This window comes from Bos taurus, chromosome 18 (genome assembly GCF_002263795.3).
Source record: "Bos taurus isolate L1 Dominette 01449 registration number 42190680 breed Hereford chromosome 18, ARS-UCD2.0, whole genome shotgun sequence".
Taxonomy (NCBI): Eukaryota; Metazoa; Chordata; class Mammalia; order Artiodactyla; family Bovidae; genus Bos; species Bos taurus.
Window position 1 is genome coordinate 60,875,183 of NC_037345.1, and position 22,160 is coordinate 60,897,342.

Consider the following 22,160-nt stretch of genomic DNA (forward strand, 5'->3'; position numbering starts at 1 on the left):
AAAACCAAAGTCAAATCAAACCAAATCACAAAGATACATGTATGTGAATGTTCTTTGCAGCCCTGTTTACAACAGGCAGGACATGGAAACAACCTACATGTCCTTAGACAGATGCATGGATAGAGAAGATGTGGTACATATAGGCAATGAAATTGCTCAGCCATAAAAAGGAAAGAATTTGAGTCAATTGTAGTGAGGTGGATGAACTTAGAACTTGTTATACAGAGTAAAGTAAGTCAGAAAGAGAAAAACAAATATTGTATATTAATGTGTGTGTATATATACATATACATATATATATACATGCAATCTAAAAAAATGGTACAGATGAACCTATTTGCAGGGCCAGAATTGAGATGGAGTCATAGAGATTGGACTTGTGGACACAGCGCAGGAAGGAGAGGGTGGGATGAATTGACAGAGTAGCATTGACATGTATACACTATATGTGTAAAATGGAGTTAGTGGGAAGCCTCTGCACAGCTCAGGTTGCTCAGCCTGACTCTCTGTGAGGATGTAGACACACGGGATGGGAAGGGGGAGGGAGGCTCACCAGGGAGAAAGTATATTTATAATTAAGACTGATTCACTTTATCATACAGCAGAAACCAACACAACATTGTAAAACAATTATCCTCCAATGAAAAAGCAAAAAAAAAAAAAAAAAAGTTCCTAATTAATTATTATTGAATATCGAAAAAAAGGAAAACCAAACCAATCTCCCAAGAGCCTGGAGGAAGAGAGGACTAATCTTCATTCTGAATCAGAAACAAAAGACTCCATTTTCTATCCTTTGGGACATAGAATGTCTCCCCATTACACTGCTCTGCAGGGCCAGGCTGACTCAGAGAACACGAGTTAAGAGCAGGGGGCTTCTGTCCATGTTACTCTAAGGTCCGAGTTGAGCATTATGGTTGAGGGCAAGCATTCAAAGAGTCAGGAAGCCATGATTAGGATCTTGGCCCCACCTCTCTGCCCTTGAACAAGTCATATACTTCCCTGGACCTGTGTTTCCTTCTTGTTCAAACGCTGCTGATGAACTTTTGAGCCCTGTCTTTAGGAACATAAAATGGTACAGTTGCTGTGGGTAAAGTATGGTGGTTCCTCCGAAAAACCAAAAGTGAAATTACCATCATGGTTGAGCAATCCCACTCCTGAGTGTACACCCAAAAGAACTGAAAGTGAGGTCACAGGAGACGTTTGTACACCCATGGTGGCATTATTCAGATTAGCTGAGAGATGAAAGCAACCCAAATGGCTATCCATGAAAAATGGATAAAAACAATGTGCTCTATACCTACAGTGGAATATTATTCAGCCTTAAAAATATGGGAAATTCTGACCCATGCTGTAACATGGAGGAAACTTGAGGACAATATGCTAAGTGATATAAGCCAGTCACCATAAGACAAGTACTGTATGATCCCACTTCTATAAAATAGCTAATACAGTCAAATTTACACAGACAGAAAGTAGAATGCTGGTTTGCTAGGTGCTGGGTGAGGGGGGAAATGGGGAGTCATTGTTCAATGCACACACGGTTTCAGTTTACAAGACAAAAAGAATTCTGCGAACTGGTTACACAGCTGTGTAAATTTACCCAGTACTGCTGAAGGCTCATTTAAAAATGGTGAAGTTGGCAAATTTATGTATATTTCACCACAGCTTTTAAAATTGTATGCTGGGGATAAACTGGAGAGCCAGCTTCACAGAGTTGATGAGTGTACAAAACTCCAAGGTAATTCAACACAAAACACCACTGAATTGTCTTCAGCAGAATGCTCAGCTCCTAGAGGAGGCATCAGCAGACGTGGAGGGCAGAGAGGAGACAGGAGACTGACGGCAGTGGTACCCGCATCACAAACTCCATGTGAGGATCATCTTAGGGTTGTGTGAGCACCAGACTAAAACCAGTCCAAGAGCCCCTGGACATTGATCCAATCTCTCCCAGCCCCTCCTCTCCTCACACAAACACAGACAGTTCCCAGCTGCTTCTACTTTCATCTGTAAAACGGGTCTCTCCACCCTTAGGCTGGAGCCGGGCTGACCCCTGCACTCTGGGGTTGCAGAGGTCTCTTTGGGAGGATGTGAACTCAGCACCCAGTTTCCCACAGAAGAGGGTGACCCGAGACTCACTGGATCCTTGGAGCAGAGCCTGGAGCACTGGGTCAGTCAGGGAGGCTGAGGGTAAGCCGTGCGGGGCTGGAGCTGATGTTTGTCCAAAATTTAAAGAGGGAAGTCCCTGAGCACAGAAGACAACCCTTAACCTTGGGTAATTGGGGTGGGGATGGGGCTGAGAGGACCGGAAGCTTATGCAAAGTTCCTGTTAGCCCTTAACCACAGCCCTCTGTGGTTACCCTTGCTAGATTTTCTAAGATGTTTTTAACTGGGGTAACATACACATAACAGGAAATTTTAACCGTCTTGAAGTATTCAGTTCAGTCATTTTGTAACCGAAAGCAAAGTCTGGCTGCTGGCTGCTCAAAAGCCATTCAGGAGGCCAGGTTGGTGGAAGGAAAGTTTGCTTTATTTTGGATACCGGCAGTGGGGGGAGGGCGTTACACTCCTGCCAAAGGTCGACTCCCCTCCCACCCCAACAGGCAGTGGGTAAGAGGTTTAGACAGAGGGAGGGGGCTACATGGAGAAACAGCATGGTCAGCTCTGACAGTCATCTTGCAACTGGTCATGGATGGTTGGACCAGCAGCATCTTGATTGTTTTAGGTACAGTTACTCTTCAGTCATAAGGTCAGTGTGTTCCCATTTCCTTGAGGCCATTTGTTCCCATTTCCTTGAGGCGGTTCTCAGAATTGGGGCAGCTGTTGTCATGGCTACACTCTGGTCCTCAGCTAGTTACTCTCTTGCACCTGGTGGAGGTGTCCGTCTCTACACACTCTCAGAATATTGTCTGGAGCCCTTGAGAAGGAACTATAGGTCCGTGACTATGCTTAGTCACGACATTATTATTATTTGTTCTCCTCTGGCTGCTGTCCTTTGTTTCCGCATGCTCTCACTTCTTGGATTAAACTTATTCTTTGGCTAAGCTTTTCCCACAGACAGAAGGCAGGCAGAGGACATGGGGGTCAAGGACCCTAGGGTCCTACTCCATCTCCATGTTAAGTACATTCACATTTTGTGCAACCAAACTCCAGGACATTTTTCCTCTGGCAAACAGAAACTACACATTCAACAACAACAATAAAAATCCCCCTTTATCCTTTCCCAGTTCTTGGCAATCACCTTTCTATTTTCTGTCTCAATGACTCTGATTACTCCAGGTTGTTCACTTCGGTGGAATCATCCAATATTTGTCCTTTACTATCGGGTTTATTTTACTGAGTGTAATATCCACTAGGTTCATCCATGTTGTAACATGTGTTATGTTCCCTTCTCTTTAAATGCTGAATATACTCTACTATTGGTACCTACCACATTGGCTTAACCATCCTTTGGTCAATGAGCACTGAGGTTGCTTTCATGTTTTAGTTACTGTGAATAATGGTGCCGTGAACACTGAGTGTACACATGTCTTTCCCCGAGTGTGGCTTCAACTCTTCTGGGTATATCCTCAGAGGTATAATTGCTGGATAATATGGCTCTAAGATTTTTAGCTGCTTGTGATGGAGAAGATGTTCACATATTGAGAAGTGGAGAAGTCTGTCTATCTTATACACGATTCAGCCTGAACTTTGTGTGAACTAAGACAGCCTGCCCAACCCTCACAGCACATCTGCTTTAACCATTGAGGTAAAGAAAATCTGTTCTGAAGATAAGGATGAACAACTCTGTTCTCATGGCATCCATGTTAACACTCCCTGGAAGATAAAGTTCCCTTCCCTCACACCAGGGTCCTGCTGTCTCACTATGTACTAAGTCTTTTTCTGAAGCCTTGAAGGAATACACCCTGTCATGTTTGATACATGTTCTTTGTTTGGATAAAGTATAAGACTGCGCTGAAAACTCTTGCTTCACTGAAGCAGTTCCTCAGAACTATCTGAGCATCTCTCACCCACAGTACAGTCCTCAGTTTGGTTCAAACAAAACCCTTTCATATTCTCATCGTAGATGGTTTGTTGATTATTTCTTTGGACACTTGAATTCACGGATCTCAGAAGGGGTGTAAAACTGGGGGCCCCACTCAGATCCTGCTCCCTCCCAGTCCTCTTACACTTCTCAGCTCCCCACAGTCTGCACCTGACCTGAGACACTCCAGTGTGAGGACCCCAAGGCCAGCTGGACCCCAACCAGGAGGAGGGGAGCTTAAGATCTCTGATATTAATTCAAGCAACAAAAGCATTTAACGAGCCTCATGCCTGCATCCAGCCTTGCACAAAGGGATGGAAGAGGACAAAGGACATGTGACTTGGTCCCCTTCTTCAGGGAGCTCTGTTTGCTGGGAGGGCTGAGTGCACAGGCAGGGAAGGAAAATAGGAGATAAGAGACAAAGAGCTCTGGTCTTCAGGAAGGAAAATCCGGCAGCAGGAAGTGGAATAGTGAAGAGGGTGGGGGTCCTGGTGAAGGGCTGACTAGATTCTGAAATCTATCAAGTGACCCATAAGGTAAGATCCTGGACACAGTCCATCAAAACAGGACTTAAGTGTAGTAGTTGACTCTTATATTGACTGTGTTTTTTTAATTGAAGTATAGTTGACTTACAATATTGTAAATTTTTTTTTAAAGGCAACCACACAAAGTAGGGGATTCCCTCATGGCTCAAAGGGTATAAAGAGTCTGCTTACAATGCAGGCACCCTGAGTTTTATCACTTTCACTTTAAGCTGTCATGGAGAGTTTAGACACTATCCATCTGTTATAGGAATTAGCCTCTAAGTGGAATGATACCTCCACAGACAAACTACAATTCTACTCACCAGTTGTGAAATATTTAAGTCATTTCATATCTAAGGAAGAATGTTGATTGATTCTGAAAGAATTAAGGGAACCCTGGCTTTCTCAGTTCCTGATATCTCAGGGCATTTCTAAGTCTAACCAGACATCAAGAGGATTAGGTGCCTAGATGTTCCTGCATTACCCAACCTCTCTATGCATTACTAAACTGTACCCAACCAGACCCAGCTGAATGAATAAGCGGAAAAGACTATCGATGCTTTAAAATCTGCATTAGCCCAGGCTCCAGCAGTAGGCCATCCTAACTATAAATTACCACGTTTAATCTTCATGCATGAGGAGAGAGAACTCACCCTGGGTATATTAACTCAGAGGCAAGGTGACCAGCATTGACTCATTGGCTATCCTAGCCCAGCACTTAGATCTGTAACTGACGGCAGGTTTGGCCACTTACTGCTCAACAGACAATACATCAAGTGACAGGTTTCCATAGAGAAGAAAGATTCTTTCTTCAGAAAAGCCAGCAATCTGGGGAGAACGTGGACTTGTCCGTGACAGTTCCCCTCAGCCAAAACAATCTTTAAAGGGAAACAGTCTCAGTTAATCATTAAGCCGGGAGGTCAGATTCTCTGTCATTTGTCCATTGCCACAAGCCTGCTGATTCCCTCTGTCTTCCCTGGGACATTGTCTTGCTCAAGTGACTCACCTGCAACTGGAGGCTCTCTTGCCCTGTGGTCCACGTGCAAGTTTACCAAGAGGAAGCTAGGGGCAGAGAATCAAGCATTCTTAAACTACTTAATTCTTTTTCTTTTTTTCTTTTTGTGGCCACATCCTGCAGCATGCGACCCACTAGGCTGTAGCCCACCAGTCTCCTCTGTCCATGGGAATCTCCAGGCAAGAATACTGGAGTGGGTAGCCATTCCTTTCTTCCAGGGATCTTCCCAACCAAGGGTCAGACCCGGGCCTCTTGCATTGCAGGCAGATTCTTTATTAATGAGCCACCAGTGAAGCCCCTGAAACATCTCAGATTCTATTATGGATGATCTCACCTGGACTACAAATGATACACTGAAGCTGAGTAATCACTTACCTCTATGTCTATCTCCATAGATTGTGGAGTGGGTTGCCATTTCCTTCTCCAGGGGATCTTCCCAACCCAGGAATCGAACCCAGGTCTCCCGCATTGTGGGCAGACGTTTAACTACTGAGCTACCAGGGAAGCCCATAGAGATTGTTAAATCTAACCTAATTGTTGGGTACAAACCATGCATGTCTAATACATTGCATTTTTTTCTGAGCCAAAAAAAAAAAAAAGCAGAATTGCCCTTCAGTTAACAACATTATTGGAATCTGGAGTTACATTCCAAGAACTGCTCATCCTGGGAACCAAGGGAGGTAAAATATTCCCTTTAGGGATTTCCTGGTGGTCCAGTGGCTAAGACTCCATGTTCCCAATGTGGGTGGCCTGGGTTCAGTCTCTGGCTGGGGAACGAGATGCCACATGTCACAAGTGCAGGTCCTGCATGTCACAGCTAGGACCTGGCTCAGCCAAATAAAACAAACAAATTTTTTTAAACTCCTCTATATGGGTCATACTTATTCCATGAAAATTTCCCGTTTACACTAACACCTTGTTAGTAAAATTGTGTTCCGCTTGAAGATTCGTTGATTCCCTTTTCCTTTTAGTTTGTGTTCTAGACCATATCTTCAAACAGATACGCTTCTTCTGCAGCACGGCCATAATCCACTCTTTTCAAACCCTTATGCTATGAATCACCAGCCCTAAAAAGCTTGGGTTCATTTTTGTTTTACTCATTTACAACATTAAATGAAAGAGCTCCCAGTTCCGGTGCAGCTCATTAGCATGTGTGTGCATGCTCAGTCGTGTCTGACTCTTTGTGACCCCATGGACTGTAGCCCACCAGGCTCCTCCATCCATGGGATTCTCCAGGCAAGAATACTGGAGTGGGTTGCCACTTCCTCCTCCAGGGGATCTTCCCATCCCAGGGGTCGAACCCAAGTCTCTTACATCTCCTGCATTGGCAGGCAGTTTCTTTATCACCAGTACCACCTGGGTAGCTCCCATTAGCATGTAGTCAGGTATAAATGGTTTGTCTGGTAACGAGTACCATGAAAATTCACCCAGGCACAGAGGAAACTGGGATGGGTGTGGGAGCAGCTGTCCTGGCTGGGTTGGTCTGGATGTCCTGTCAGCGTTGGAGCTGAGCCCTTGATAAAGTAAGACGTGTAACCATGGTAAGGAAATACCTGAAGATTCATTGCAAGGACTGATGTTGAAGCCGACACTCCAATAATTCGGCCACCTGATGCTAAGAGCCAACTCACTGGAAAAGACCCTGAAGCTGAGAAAGATTGAAAGCAGGAAGAGAAGGGCGGCAGCAGAGGATGAGATGGCTGGATGGCATCACCAACTCAAAGGACACGAGTTTGAGCAAGCTCCAGGAGTTTGTGATGGCAGGGAAGCCTGGCGTGCTGCAGTCCATGGGGTCAATAACAACAATGATGGTAAGGAGGCTGAGAATGAAAGAGATTGATATGGGGTGGAGTGGGGGGAGGTGGATGAAGAAGTTTGGTACAGAAGGTCAGAAGCCCGGCAGGATGCACACTCTGGACAGACGACCTGCCCAAACCCAGCCAGTTCCTCCAGTCCAACCGTCCTTCCTGCCCATATTTTAGACCTTGTGGAGAATTCATGGATCTGGCAGGGTTTCTGAAAGTGATGAAGAGCCATGACGATACAATCCCTTTGGTGAGATTTCCACATTCCAAGTTTTTGCTGAAAATACAAACCTTCTGGAAAGATGCCTCACTGAATTCCCCAGACGAGCTTACCCTGATAGCATGCTGGATTGAACAAGTGAACTATAGGATATCCAGTACAATTTGAAATTCAGATAAACAATGGATGATGTTTTAATATAAATGTCCCATATATTGAATATTTGGGACATGTGAAAATGTTTGAAAGTGTTAGCTCAGTCGTGTCCAGCTCTTTGCAATGCTATGGACTGTATAGCCTGCCAGCCAGGCTCTTCTGTCCATGAGATTTCCCAGGCAAGAATACTGGAGTGGGTTACCATTCCCTTCTCCAGGGGATCTTCCTGACCCAGGGATCAAACCTGGGTCTCCTGCATTGCAGGCGGATTCTTTACCATCTGAGCCACCAGGGAAGCCCTCATTTGGGACATTCTTGTAGGGAAAAAAATGAGTTGCTATTGAAGTGAGGAAATTGTCTGTTATTTAAGCCTGTAATATGTGAGAATACTTCTTTGAATAGTAGACGATTCATTGTTTACTCGGAATCCAAATGTCACTGAGCATCCTGTATTTTTTTTTTTTTTGCTATTTATTTTTATTTATGTGGCTGCACCAGGTCTTAGTCGCAGCATGTGGGATCTAGTTCCCTGACCAGGAATCGAGACCGGGCCCCTCGCATTGGGAGAGCAGGGTCTGAGCCACCGGACCACCAGGGAAGTCTTGAGCATCCTGTGTTTTTTTTGTTTTTAACATCCTGTATTTTATGTGGTCACCTCTTCTGCCACCCAGAGGTCTGTGAGTGCACTTGCCTCACAGAACCATCTCTTCACCTTTGTTGATGTGGCCAGACAGCTCTAAGTCCCACGTTGGAAGACATCATTTCTGGTTGAGAAACATGTTTGGGGGCAAGAAGCTACATCAAACACTACTACTGTTGGGATGGGTGAACTCAAGAATGACAACAGTTCTCAAGGAACTTATGGTCCTAGCAGAGCAGAGAAAATCACATCATGAAATGAAATAGAGATCGATGAACAATCTTCCCTTTTCTGCTGCTTCCCCATCACCCAGACTCTTCCCCATAAATTATATTCCCTTTGTTCTAGTCTATATTGTAGAACTTGAGCAATTTGACCTGTAAGGGTGTCCCATGGTCTGGATTTTTCTGGCCAAATCTTCCTGGTGCAATGACCATTGGTCTTTATTTCCTGCCAGTTGACAGTAAGATCTGGAATTGGTTCAGATGCTTATACCTGGTATGCTTCCTGTTCATTTTGTAACATTTTATTTCATTTTTTAAAAAAGTTCCCATCTTCAAAAAAAAAAATCATTACAATAGAAGCTTCTGAGTATGACCCACCACACCCTGCAAAAAAAAAAAAAAAAAAATGTGGTCTGTTTTGCAGAGAAAAAGAGAGGGTACTTTGGTCTTGCCAGGAACATATTTTCTGAGGAAATGGCATTTACCTTTAAAAGGACACACAGGGTGGTGATTAGCTAGCTAAAAGCATTCCAGGCAGAGTGGATCAGGCTGACAGCCCTCTTCAGAAAAGCAACAAAGCACAGTGAGCGGGGTTGACATCTAATGAGACAGAGAGGGGTAATGATGATTCAGAGCTTGCAGGGATAGTTATTTAAGTCCCTGTAAGGGCTGGTAAGAATTTGCCTTTACAAGGACTTTGGTTCCATTAACGTTTTTTTTGAGCTGGGTTTAGGTCAGGATAATTATGTGCGTTTTGAAAAGAACATTGTGGTCTAGCTCCAGAGCAAATCCTGGAGAGGCCAGAGTGGATGCAGGGCAAGTGCAAAAAGGGATACTCACAGAGCATCCTCCTCTGGGTGAGATGCTGCCGCCCAGTGAGACGCAGCAGGAGGAAGGGGCTTGTTTGCAGGCTGGATCCTTCAGCAGCTGGAATCAAGGCCTTTAAGTCTGAGGAATGGGAGTGTGTATGAAAGGAACGGGACGGTATACAACAGGTAATGGATGAAGATCAACAAGCCAAGTTTGACCTCTATCCAAAGTGACCTGCACACGTCTCTGTGTGTGCTCAGTCCCCAAGCTGTGTTCGATTTTTTGCAACCCCATGGACTGCAGCACGCCAGGCTTCCCTGTCCATCACCATCTCCCGGAGTTTGCTCAAATTCATGTCCATTGAGTCGGTGATGCCATCTAACCATCTCGCCCTCTGTTGTCCCCTTCCCCTCCCGCTTTCCATCTTTCCCAGCATCAGGGTCTTTTCCAATGAGTCAGTTCTTTGCATCAGGTGGCCAAAGTATTGGAGCTTCAGCTTCAGCATCAGTGCTTCCAATGGATCTTCAGGGTTGCTTTCCTTTAGGATTGACTGGCTTGATCTGCTTGCAGTCCAATCGGCCTTCAAGAGTCTTCTCCAGCACCACAGTTCAGAGCCACCAGGGAAGCCAGCAAATGCTTTTTGGATTTAATTGTTGCCATAGGATTTTTCACTTTGAAGTACAGCCTCAATGTTTCAGCAGTTTGGTTTCTCACTGGTTTTTTTCAGCAGAACGAGTTTCACTTCCATGGACTATTTGTTCATATCTTTTGCCCACTTGGGGGCACAGATTTCCAAAGATATTTGATCATTTGTTTTGGGATGTACCCCAGTCCTCTCTGTTCACAAGGGCTGATCTGAATGATCTAGCATCCCCTTATTTTATGCCACTCTCACTCACCCTGACTATAACACCATAACATTGGAATTTTTTTTTTTTTGGTTGTGCTGTGTGGAATGCTGGATCTGAGGTCTCCACCCAGGGTTCTAACCCTGTCTTGGTAGTGGAAGCAAAGTCTTAACCATAGGACCAGAAGAGAATTCCATTCCTTTCCCCATGCCCCCTCACCTCCATTTTTTTTAAAAATTATTTTTTATTTGAGTATAGTTGATCTACAATGTTGTGTTAGTTTCAGGTGTACAGCAAACTGATTCAGTTATACATGTATCTATTCTTTTTCAGATTCTTTTCCCATATAGGTTATTACAGAGTATTGAATAAAATTCCCTGTGCTATACAGTAGGTCCTTGTTGATTATTTTATATACAGTAGTGTGCATATGTTAATCCTAAATCCTAATTTATATACCTTACAGAAAGAAAATGCAATTTTCAATATCATCATTGAAAAAAATGAAATTGGGCATAGTGGGAAATCTATGTAAAGTGACTGACATCATGGCTTACTTGTGATAATCTTATCACATTAACCTTATCTCATTAATTGGGAGGCAATACTTTGGCCACCTGATGCAAAGAGTGGACTCTTTGGAAAAGACCCTGATGCTGGGAAAGATTGAAGGCAAAAGAGAAGAAGGCGGCAGAAGATGAGATGGTTAGATAGCATCATGGACTCAATGGACATGAGTTTGAGCAAACTTGAGATAGTGAAGAACAGAGAAGCTTGGTGTGCTGCGGTCTATAGGGTTGCAAGGAGTCAGACGGGACTTAGTGACTGAACGACAATTAACAACCTGAGGCCAAAAAAAAAAAAAATCCCAACAAAAACAAAAAAAATACCAGAAGCTTCCAGTAGATGGGGTAATAACACAAATTAGATCTGGAGTCAGCGTGTAAATCCTGGCTTGTAGGAGCTTCTAGATTTTTAAGCAAGGGGCTTGACATCTCTGAGTCCTGAAGTCACTATGAGAACTGCGTTAGCCATGTCCGGGGTAAATAAATGTAAGCACATGCTCTTTACGCACTGGGAATGCAGATTTGCTAAATGGAGCCATAATCTGAGCTCCTCCGCCAGATCTTCTGAACCAGGGCTCAGTGAAATCACTCACTGGTCCATTTCAGCCACTCAGCAAGCTCTCTGCAGATCAGCACCCACGCTGAATCCAGAGACGTGTCTGTCTTGTTCTTGGCTTTGAGGTGCTCCCACTCTGATGGAGAAGACAGTCACAACCCAGGTGGCACAAACAATGGATTGCTTGTGTTGATTTAAAAACACGCACGTAGTGAGAGTTGGGAGCCAAGGACGTTTGTGTGCTTGTGATTGTCGCACAGTCATGTCTGACTCTTCTCGACCCCATGGACTGTAGCTGCCAGGCTCCTCTGTCCATAGGGATTCTCCAGGCAAGAATACTGGAGTAGATTGCCATGCCATCCTCCAGGCAGTCTTCCCCACCCAGGGATCAAACCCAGGTCTCCCACATTGCAGGCAGATTTTTTACCCACTGAGCCATCAGGGAAGCCCCCAAGTAAATTTATTTGGGGGCAAAATGAGGACTGCCGCTGGAGAGACAGCACCTCAGGCAGCTCTGAGAAACTGCTCGAAAGAGGCAGGGGGAAGGTCAGCTATGTGTGTGATTTTGGGGAAGAGAAGTATATGCAATCAAGCAATTTTTTTTTTTTTTCTCCCTGCAGGTTTCTACTAGTCACGAGGAGCAGACATCACCATGTAGGATTTTAGTGCTTTCCTAGATACGGGAAGATACAAGACCTGGGCTCATAAAATCAGCTCCTGGAAATATCTTTCTGAAGACCTGTCCTGCCAGTTTTTCCTGGAGTACAGACTACCTCATTTTGTTACTGAGTCCAAGCTGCTCTGCTTGCTGCACAATAATAGGCCAGTGAATCGGAGAGGCGAGGTGTTGAAGCAAAGAAGAGAGTTTAATCGGGAGCCGGCAGACGGAGAAGAGGGCAGGCTAGCGCCTCAAAATCACCATCTTACTGGGGTCTGGATGCCAGGTTCCTTTCCAGATCAGAGAGAAAGAAGCAATGAGGGACTAAAGTCAAAAGGCGTGAGAGACAGAGAGGCAGTGAGGAAGTAGTGGAAGGGTCTTCAGGCCTGCAAAACGTCTCCAAGGGGGGGTCCAGCCTTCAGAAGGGGTGTGTTAATCTGTTCTGTTCACAGGTGGGGAGGAGCACATTATCTCTCCTTGAGCTGAACAAAGGCACTTTAGTTTACAGACAAGCAGAAGGGCAGGGTCCTCCAGGCAAGCCATTAAGTATGATTATAATAACAAAGGCAAGCCAAAGAAACAGTTTCCAACATGGAGTCAGAGTTGGCCTCCTCTCTGCAACAGTTTCTGCTCTGCACCCTGAGCTCCTTTCAGGGGGTGTTGAAGGTCAGCAGCTGCAGTAGCTTCGGATTTAATCCTTGTAGAGGTGGATGGCAAGTGCCAATTTGTAGCTGAAGCATGTTGAGTCACAGATTTCACTCACTAAACAGAAGTTTTCACTCCAAAATAAAGTCCTGGGATAACTGCAGACATGTGTCTTCCTGGGGGGTTACACCTCTTCCTCAAAATTTGTTTCTAGTCTACTCAACCCCTCTTCTTTCTCCACATTCACCCCAAATTTGCTTTCCTGTTCAGTTAGCTGATTTGTCAGCTGGGACCACATTTTGCTGGGGTCTCAGTGTGCCCATCTGTGAAATGGGTATCTGCTATATTGTAAGTCACTTCCAGTCATGTCTGACTCTTTGCGACCCTGTGGATTGCAGCACGCTAGGCTTTCCTGTCCTTCACCATCTCCTGGAGTTTGCACGAACTTATGTCCACTGAGTCAGTGATGCCATCCAACGATCTCATCCTCTGTCACCCACTTCTTCTGCTCTCATTGAGCTTCTATTTCAGAAATCGGGTTCCTGACTATGAAGTTTCAGCTTTACTCACCAGCCCCACCATTCCAGCCTCATAAAATCTGGAAAAACATTCAAGAGGAAATTCTCTGGCAGTCCAGTAGTTAGGACTCTGGCTTTCACTGCCCAGGGTGCTAGAAGCCACAGGCCTTGGCAGTGGAACCCCACTCCAGTACTCTTGCCTGGAAAATCCCATAGATGGAGGAGCCTGGTGGGCTGTAGCCCATGGGGTTGCTAAGAGTCTGACACGACTTAGCGACTTCCCTTTCACTTTTCACTTTCATGCATTGGAGAAGGAAATGGCAACCCACTCCAGTGTTCTTGCTTGGAGAATCCCAAGGATGGGGGAGCCTGGTGGGCTGCCGTCTATGGGGTCGCACAGAATCGGACACGACTGAAGCGACTTAGCAGCAGCAGCAGCAGCAGGAAGTTTTGTGGACAAATTTCAAAAGGGGTTATAACACTCAGTCAGATACAATCATATAGATCACTGGGAGACTATATTCACTTAGCCAAAGTAACAAAGATTTCAAAGGTAAACAGAACAGATCCCTTCAGAGGTAAAGAAACTTAAAATCCAGTATCAAAGGCAGCTCAACATCTCAAGAAAACTTGTATTTATGCACAAAACTCTTCCCTTGGGGTCCACTTTCCATAAAATATTCTTATCTCTTTCTGTACCCATTACAAGGCAATGGCACCCCACTCCAGTACTCTTGCCTGGAAAATCCTATGGACAGAGGAGCCTGTTAGGCTGCAATCCATGGGGTCGCTAAGAGTCGGACACGACTGAGCGACTTCACTTTCACTTTTCACTTTCATGCATTGGAGAAGCAAATGGCAACCCACTCCAGTGTTCTTGCCTGGAGAATCCCAGGGACGGGGGAGCCTGGTGGGTTGCTGTCTATGGGGTCACACAGAGGCAGACACGACTGAAGTGACTTAGCATAGCATAGCATAGCATAGAAATGGCTCCAAAACAAAGCTTTTCAGATTAAACTTTTTATCCTGTGGATGTGAGTTTTTATAACACCTTTACATACCCCCTCACCCTACTATGCTTGCCTGTCTTACTTCCCTTTGAAATGGGGGCCCACATGGAATCCCAGAGTTCACGTAAAATAATCTTTAATCCCCAAATTATCCTTATTCCTGTGTGTGTTGTTTGTTTGTTTTGACTGTACTGTGAGACAAATGTGATCTGAGTTCCCCAACTAGGGATTTTAACCGCACCCCTGCAGTGGAAGCAGTCTTAATCACTGGACCACCAGGGAAGTTCCTTTTGTCCCAAAATTATATTTATCCCAAAATAAAAACAATTCAGCTGCTGAAAGTGCAGAAAGAAATCTTAGATAAGCTTCATCTGCCTCCCCCCAAAATAGCTGCCCTCAACCACTTCCTCCAAGGGAAGTTTCCTGTAAATTCAGTTGCCAAGGCAGAAGGCCCATAGCCCTAGCATCAAAAAGCCCCATAGAACTTTCCATACCCTCCCACTGAAGCCCTTATGCGCTCCCCTTCAGTTAAAGCCTTAATTGCTCTTTGCAACACGGTGCACTGTAGCCCACCAGGCTTCTCTGTCCATGGGCTTCTCCAGGCAAGGATACTAGATTGGATTAGCCATGCCCTCCTACAGGGGGTTTCCCAACCCAGGGGTCAAACCCAGGTCTCCTGCATTGCAGGCGGATTCTACACCATCTGAGCCACCAGGGAAGCCTTATGTAAAAGTTTCTCTAGTTTCTCCATACTGGGAGGTCCCTCATGCACTTGTTAATAAGCTTCTTTTCTCCTGTTAATCTTGCTACTGTTAGTTTTCTGGCCTTCACCTACTAGACCTGATTTGGAAGAGGAATGTTTTCTCCCACAGCTTTCTTTAGAATGTCTTTCATAGGATCTCAGACCACAGGAGTCACCCCATACTGTCCCTTCCACCCAGTGGCCATAGCTCAGGTTCTGAGCTTTTGAGCATGGACCCCAAGTACTAAGGGATTATATCTCCCTTTCTTACTAGTGAATTAGGACCCAGAAAATAGATTTCAACTAATACCTAATGAACAAATAAATTGCTCAAAAGAAATCTTCAGGAATATTCAGTGAAATTGGATTTTTGAAACTAAAAAAGTGTCCTAGCAAATCCTAAACAGATGCAAAAGAAAATGAGATTAAGCCCTACCCTCAAACCTCTTCAGGATTCTAGAGTCATCCAAGAGGAATTTCCTGCTAAGTAAGCTATCTTCTTTGTGTTAAAAATATCTTTTTGCATCTAGCTCAGGAGACTCAGTTCTTTGAAATGAGCTGAACATCTGAAATCTCTTTTCCAGGAGCTGTAATACCTTGGAATATTTTCTAGACCTCTTCTCTGTCAATGAAAAATCAGTCAATCCAAGAAAAAAACAGAAAACTTTATTCTAGCTGAATTTGAGGATCAGCGGGGCTCAGAATATAAAGAATGCCCCTGCAATGCAGGAGACGCAACTTTGATCCCTAGGTCAGGAAGATCTCCTGGAGAAGGAAATGGGAACCCACTCCAATATTCTTGCCTGGGAGATCCCATGGACAGAGGAGCCTGGCAAAGAGTTGGACAGAAGCAACTCATACACACGTACAAGACTAACCTTGGTGGCTCCTGTGACCCCTTACAAGATCTCGAAGGAATCCTCTTTTTTTTGTTTTGTTTTGTTTGCCTTGCTGCAAGACTTTCGGGATCTTAGTCCCCCACCAGGAATCAAACCCATGCCCCTCGAAGTGGACGTGTAGTCACAGCCATTGGACCCCTGGGGAATTTCCGAAGCTTCAGATATAACTGTTCATCCTGTATTTTGCCTGGCAACTCCAGACTGAGGAGCTGAATTTTTTTCCCCACCTGTTTCTTTTTTTTTTTATTGAAATAAAGTTGATTTACAATGTTGTGTTAATTTCTGCTGTACAACAAAATGACTAAGTTATACATATATATAAATTTTTAAAATATTCTTTTCCATTATGGTTTATCTCAGGATACTGAATACAATTCCCTGTGCTATTCAGTAGGACCTTGTGAGGAGCTGAATTCTTAATTAATTAAATTTTAAAGAGCTACACATGGCTAATGGTTATTGTGTTGGAAACACAGTTGATGGTAAAAATGAGTCCAGAGAGCAGATAACAGGACCTAATTATTGAGATGATTCCCAGGGCTGAGTAGAGAGGTCCTTCATGGCCCATCCCTTCCCTCCCTTATCTCCAAACCTTCATCACTGTAGCATGTTCTCTCTCTTTTTTCTTAAAGTACATCATCAGTAAAACCCATCTGAGTGTAGAATCCTAGAATAAATGGTATGGTTCTGAGTGTTTAACCGTGCGGGTTCTGGAACAAGTATTAAAAAAAAATCCACTGGACACTTGTTAAAAGTTGGTGAAGACTTGGGAATTCTCAGGTGGTCCAGTGATTAGGACTCCATGCTTTGGTCCTTGCCCCCCACACCGTATCTTCTGCCTGCCTTTTGCCCGTGGAAGACTTTAGTCAAAGAATAAGTGTGATCAGAGAAGGAGAAATGCTGAAACAAAGGAAAACAATCAAAGGAGACTAAATAATAATGTAGTCATTCAACATAGTCAAGGACCTTTAGTTCCCTCTCAAGAGCTATGGACAATATTCTGAGCCGTATCTGTGAGCTGTCTTATAGATACCAAAGCAGCAGGTGGAGAAGTTAACTACAGGGCGACTGGACTGCACCCTGGACATGAGCTGCCACAATTCAGACAATTGACTGGAAAGAAATGCGAAAAAATGGACCCTGAAACTGAAGGTTAACTGTACCTAACACAATCAAGTTGATGCTGCTCAGACCACTGATGACCAATTTGAAGATGACTGTTGGAGAGGACTGTGCTGTTTCCGCCTGTAGCCCCCCTCCCCCTGTCTATAAAAGCTCTCATCCCCTTTTGGGGTGGGGTGGAGTTGGCCTTTGGATTGATGTCCACCATCCTCCCCCAACCTAGTTGCCAGCATCTGAAATAAAGCAAACGTTCCTTCCCACCAACCTGGCCTGATTATTTGCTTTTGAGTGGCAGGCAGCCAGACCCCACACACGCTTTTGGTAACACTTTTTGCTGAGGGCCTAGGTTCAATTCCCGGTCAGGGAACTAAGATCCCATAAGTGGCACTGTGAAGCCAAAAAAAGGTACAGACGATCAACTGCAAGTTCGCACTTGACTCTACAAGGGCTAAATCGTGAGCTGTGGCAGCTGTTGCCCTTCAAAGGAGCTCACAGAAAGGAGGCACGCTGTGCTCAGTGGAAAAACTGGCAGGACAGGTCTTCAGAAATTTAGATATTTTCAGGAACTGATTTTATGAGCCCAATTCTTGTATCTCCTCATATCTAGGAAAGCACTAAAATCCTTTTTGGTGATATCTGCTCCTCCTCGTGATTAGCAGAAACCTTCTGCAGAAAAAAAAAAAAAGTGCTTGATTGCATAACTTCTCTTCCCAAAAATCACATACAGATTGACCTTCCCCCTGCCTCTCTGGAGCGGTTTCTCAGAGCTATCTGAGGTCTGTCTCTAGACTGCAGTCCTCATTTTGTCCCAAAGAAAACTTAACTCGCAACTCTCACATAGTGCTTTCTTTCTTTCTTTCTTTTTTAAGTTGACAAGACTTAACAGAAACAGACTAACAGATTTAGAGAAGGAATTTATGATTTCCAGGGGGGGAAAGGGGGAAAGACAGACTGGGAGTTTAGGATGGACACGTACACACTGCTATTCTAAAACAGGTAACCATCAAGGACCTGCTGTATGGCACAAGGACCTCTACTCAAAATTCTATGATAATCTAAATTGGAAAAGAATTTGGAAAAGAATATGTGCTGTGCCCAGTTGAGTCTGATACTTTGTGAGCCCAGAGACTAGAGCCCACCAAGCTCCTCTGTCCATGAGGAGAAGCCTGGAGGGAGTTGGCATTTCCTCCTCCAAGGGCTTCTTCCCAACCCAGGAATTGAACCTGGGTCTCCTGTATTGTAGGCAGATTCTTTACCATCTGAGCCACCAGGGAAGCCCAGGGGGATTGAGATTGGGCTCAAATTTAGGGAGTCAGAGCCTGAACAGTGGAGTAAAGGTGAGTGAGTGGCTGGAAAATTACCAGGAGGAGACCTCATGGTGGGGGGATACTTACTAAACTCGCTTAACAGGATTCTTGCTGAAAGCCAGCCAAGGGTTTAGACATCAGGGGTGTTGGATGAGGAATTTGATCAGAGATCAGAAGTTATCGGTTAACAAGGGTGGGGTGGAGACAGGCATATTTTTTTGCCAAGATTGGACTGGGAGGGCCACGGGCAAGTCAAGGTCAAGGTGTAGTTAAGAGGCTACAGGGGAGCCTGACTCAATCAGGCTTAAGTCAAAGACAGAGTCTTGGTCAGTGTTGTCCAGAAGGAAGAAATGTGCCTCTCCTCTTCTAGGTTCTCTTGTTCGAAATTGACATGAGATCAATAATTCCCTGATGGACCAGTGACTGGGACCCGGCGCTACCACTGCAGGGGGAAGACTGGGATGCGACTGAGTGCCTGAACAACAATATGTGAGGGAGCCTGAGGAAAATGGAGTAAACAGCCAGACTGGCCCAAACCTTTGCCTTAAAATGCCACCTTCAGCTAAGACAAAAGAAGATGCTGAGGCTGGTGGAATGGGACTTGAGAGAAGGGCAATTCACATGGAGATGAAAGCAAATGTTTGGTAAACAAACATTTGCTAGGGCCTGGCTGGGACCATGGGACTCAGAGGGGAGTCTGATCTCCAGGCCTCCAGGTTCTCCCCCTTCTCAACACACATACTTGCCACATATTCTTTGTAGACATCGCTGGTGGTAGCTTTATTCTGGGAACAGGTTGTCTCTCTCTTTTCTTTTAATGTGTAAATTTCTTAAATTTTTGGCAGCACCTTGTGGGATGTAGGATCGAATCTGTGCTCCCTGCATTGGAAGCTCAGTCTTAGCCACTGGCTGCTGCTGCTGCTAAGTCGATTCAGTCATGTCTGACTCTGTGCGACTCTATGGACAGCAGCCCACCAGGCTCCTTCGTCCCTGGGATTCTCCAGGCAAGAACACTGGAGTGGGTTGCCATTTCCTTCTCCACTTAACCACTGGACTACCAGGGAAGTCCCCAGGCTCTCTATGTAAACTCTTAAGGCCGTTCACTTGTGTCCGACTTTTTCGACCCCATGAACTGCAGCCCACCAGGCTCCTAATCTAATTATGAGAAAAACAGGAGACCAATCCAACAGAGGAGGCTGGCAGATTAGGGTTCCTGGCGTTCCCAAGAGACAGACACAACTGGGCAACTGAGCACATAATCCCAGCTGAAGCACATTCTATAAGACCTGAGCAGAAGGCCTCAAAACTGTCCCAAAATAAAAGCCTGAGAAACCCTCCCAGCCAAGTGTAACCGCCCCCCCCCCAAAAAAAACTAAGGAAACCGAATTAACCATGTATTACAGCTGATAATAATATTGGCTTATTAAATGTAACAAGTTTGTTGTACTAATGTTCTAATAGCAAAGCTAAGGAAATATAAATTAACTATGGACTGCTTGAGAGTCCCCTGGACTGCAAGGAGATCCAACCAGTCCATTCCAAAGGAGATCAGCCCTGGGTGTTCCTTGGAAGGAATGATGCTAAAGCTGAAACTCCAGTATTTTGGCCACCTCATGCGAAGAGTTGACTCATTGGAAAAGATTCTGATGCTGGGAGGGATTGGGGGCAGGAGGAGAAGGGGACGACAGAGGATGAGATGGCTGGATGGCATCACCGACTCGATGGGCGTGGGTTTGAGTGAACTCCAGGATATGGTGATGGCCAGGGAAGCCTGGCGTGCTGCGATTCATGGGGTCGCAAAGAGTCGGACACGACTGAGCGACTGAACTGAACTGATAGACTGCAGCTAATAACAGTAATGATATTGGTTTATTCACTGTAACACGTGTGTTCTACCAATGTACTAATGATGTATTTTAAAATTTAATTTTATAGGTATCAGTTATTTTTCAAATTCTTTTACCATTTAGGTTATTATAGAGTACCCAGTTCTCTGTGCTCTGTTACATTTAAAAAGCCAATATATTGCAGGCAGACGCTTTACCGTCTGAGCTACCAGGGAATCCCATTATTAGCTGCAGTCCATGATTAATTCAGCTTTCCCTAGTTTTTTTTTTTTTTAACCTTAACCTAATGTCATTTTCTGTTCCAGCATCCCACTCAGAACATCGCATTACACACAGCTGTCCTGTTTTCTTAGGCTCCACTTCTGCCTTTGGCTGCGCGGGTTTCTCAGTCCTTGTTGGAGTTATAATGTATTCATGTATAGGGGAAACTGGGGGTAGGCATAGTGGAAACTCTACATGTTGCAGTTTCTCTGTAAATCTAAACTTGTTCCCAAAGGAAAAGTTTCATTATTTAATTTTTCTTAAGTTTCTTTTTTAAAAAAAGAAAAAAAGCCGTAAATTAAAAAACTGTTCTGGCTCAGTCATTTCTTAGAAATCCAAAGAATGAGAGTAAGTCCCACCTAGTCAAGTCCCCACCCCTAGGGCTTTCATAGTAAATTTGCCTTTATTAGACAGATGTTTGCCTACTCTTTGTGTGCTGGTGATATTCAAAATACTCTCTGAAACAGCTATCAAATCTCATTATTTGTGCTGAATGAGGGTCTGAACCTCTTTCCTGAGGAGAAGGAAGGAATTTCTGCCCTTAAGTCCCCTTTTCCCTTTCAGATTGCCACCCCCATCCATCGCCATTAGCTTTTGCATCAATTTCCGCAGCCTGGCCCCATGAAATCTGTCCTTCTGCCCCACAGGTAGAATTTGTAATTGAGGGAATAATGAGCTTGCCCTTGACCCTGAGCCTGCCTTCCGGGTCTTAGCAAAGAATCCTGCTAAATCTTTTCCCTGACCCTTGAGAGCTAATCACCTCTCATGCCAGATCAAGTTCCTCTCCCTCCATTTAATCTCTGAGTCCTTGACCTGCCTTAATGAGAATCCTATTAGACTCACTTGGTAAGACCCCTCTTCACTTTGATATCTCTTCCCAAGGATTTTGCATCCACTGACCCCCTCACTCAACACTCTGGCTGTAAATCGCCATTTCACCTTGAGAAAGACCCTGATGCTGGGAAAGACTGAAAGCCAAAGGAGAAAGGGACGGCTGAGGATGAGATGGTTAGATAGCATCACCGACTTAATGGACATAAATTTGAGCAAACTCCAGAAGATAGTGAAGGACAGGGAAGCCTGGAGTGCTGCAGTCCATGGGGTCACAAAGACACGACTTAAAAACTGAACTTGTAATCAGATATTCTCTCAATCCATCTCCCCTATTGAGAAAATTTGTACCCTGAAAGAACTCAGAACAGGCCACCCCAAACTATGTGGCTGTGTGTCTACTGGAGAAATTGATTAGTGAAGTGGTTTGCAAGATCTTACAAGATTCACCTTCAGAATCCCCTGAATTAAAACCCCTGGGACTTCCCTGGTGCTGGTCCAGTGTTTAAGACTCCACACTTCCGCTGCTCTGGGCATGGGTTCCATCCCTGGTTAGGAACTAAGATCCTGCATGCCACGTGGGTGGCCAAAAAAGAAAAAAACTTAAAACTCGTGACTTTGCTTCCATCTAAAGCTGAGGCAAACTCATGTCTTCTCGGTGTTAACAACAGTGTCAGACACATTCGAACACCTCTGACACTTGGAAGCTCATGACTCTCATACCTTCCTCTCTCTTATCAATTACATTCATTCCATCACCAATATTAGTTAGAATGGCCATCCTCACAGGCTTCCCTGGTGGCTCGAGATGGTAAAGAATCTGCCTGCAATGAGTCAGACCCAGGTTCAATCCCCAGGTCAGGAAGATCCCCTGGAGAAGGGCATGGCAACCCACTCCAGTCCTCTTGCCTGGAGAATCCCAAGGACAGGAGCCT

General features: G+C 44.8%; 1 protein-coding gene across 3 annotated transcripts in view; it reads right to left on the reverse strand.

Annotated features, from left to right (window-relative positions):
- Positions 1-2,265, reverse strand: part of MGC139164 (uncharacterized LOC509649) — a 34,909-nt gene extending 32,644 nt beyond the window's left edge. For 2 of the 3 annotated variants that reach the window (XM_059876590.1, XM_059876594.1), the window contains exon 1: positions 2,137-2,263. The gene's annotated coding sequence lies outside the window, so the exon portion shown is untranslated. Of the gene's footprint in view, positions 1-2,136 lie in introns of all 3 variants that reach the window. The other variant, XM_059876592.1, reaches the window with a different exon arrangement.
- Between the last annotated feature and the right edge of the window lie 19,895 nt (positions 2,266-22,160).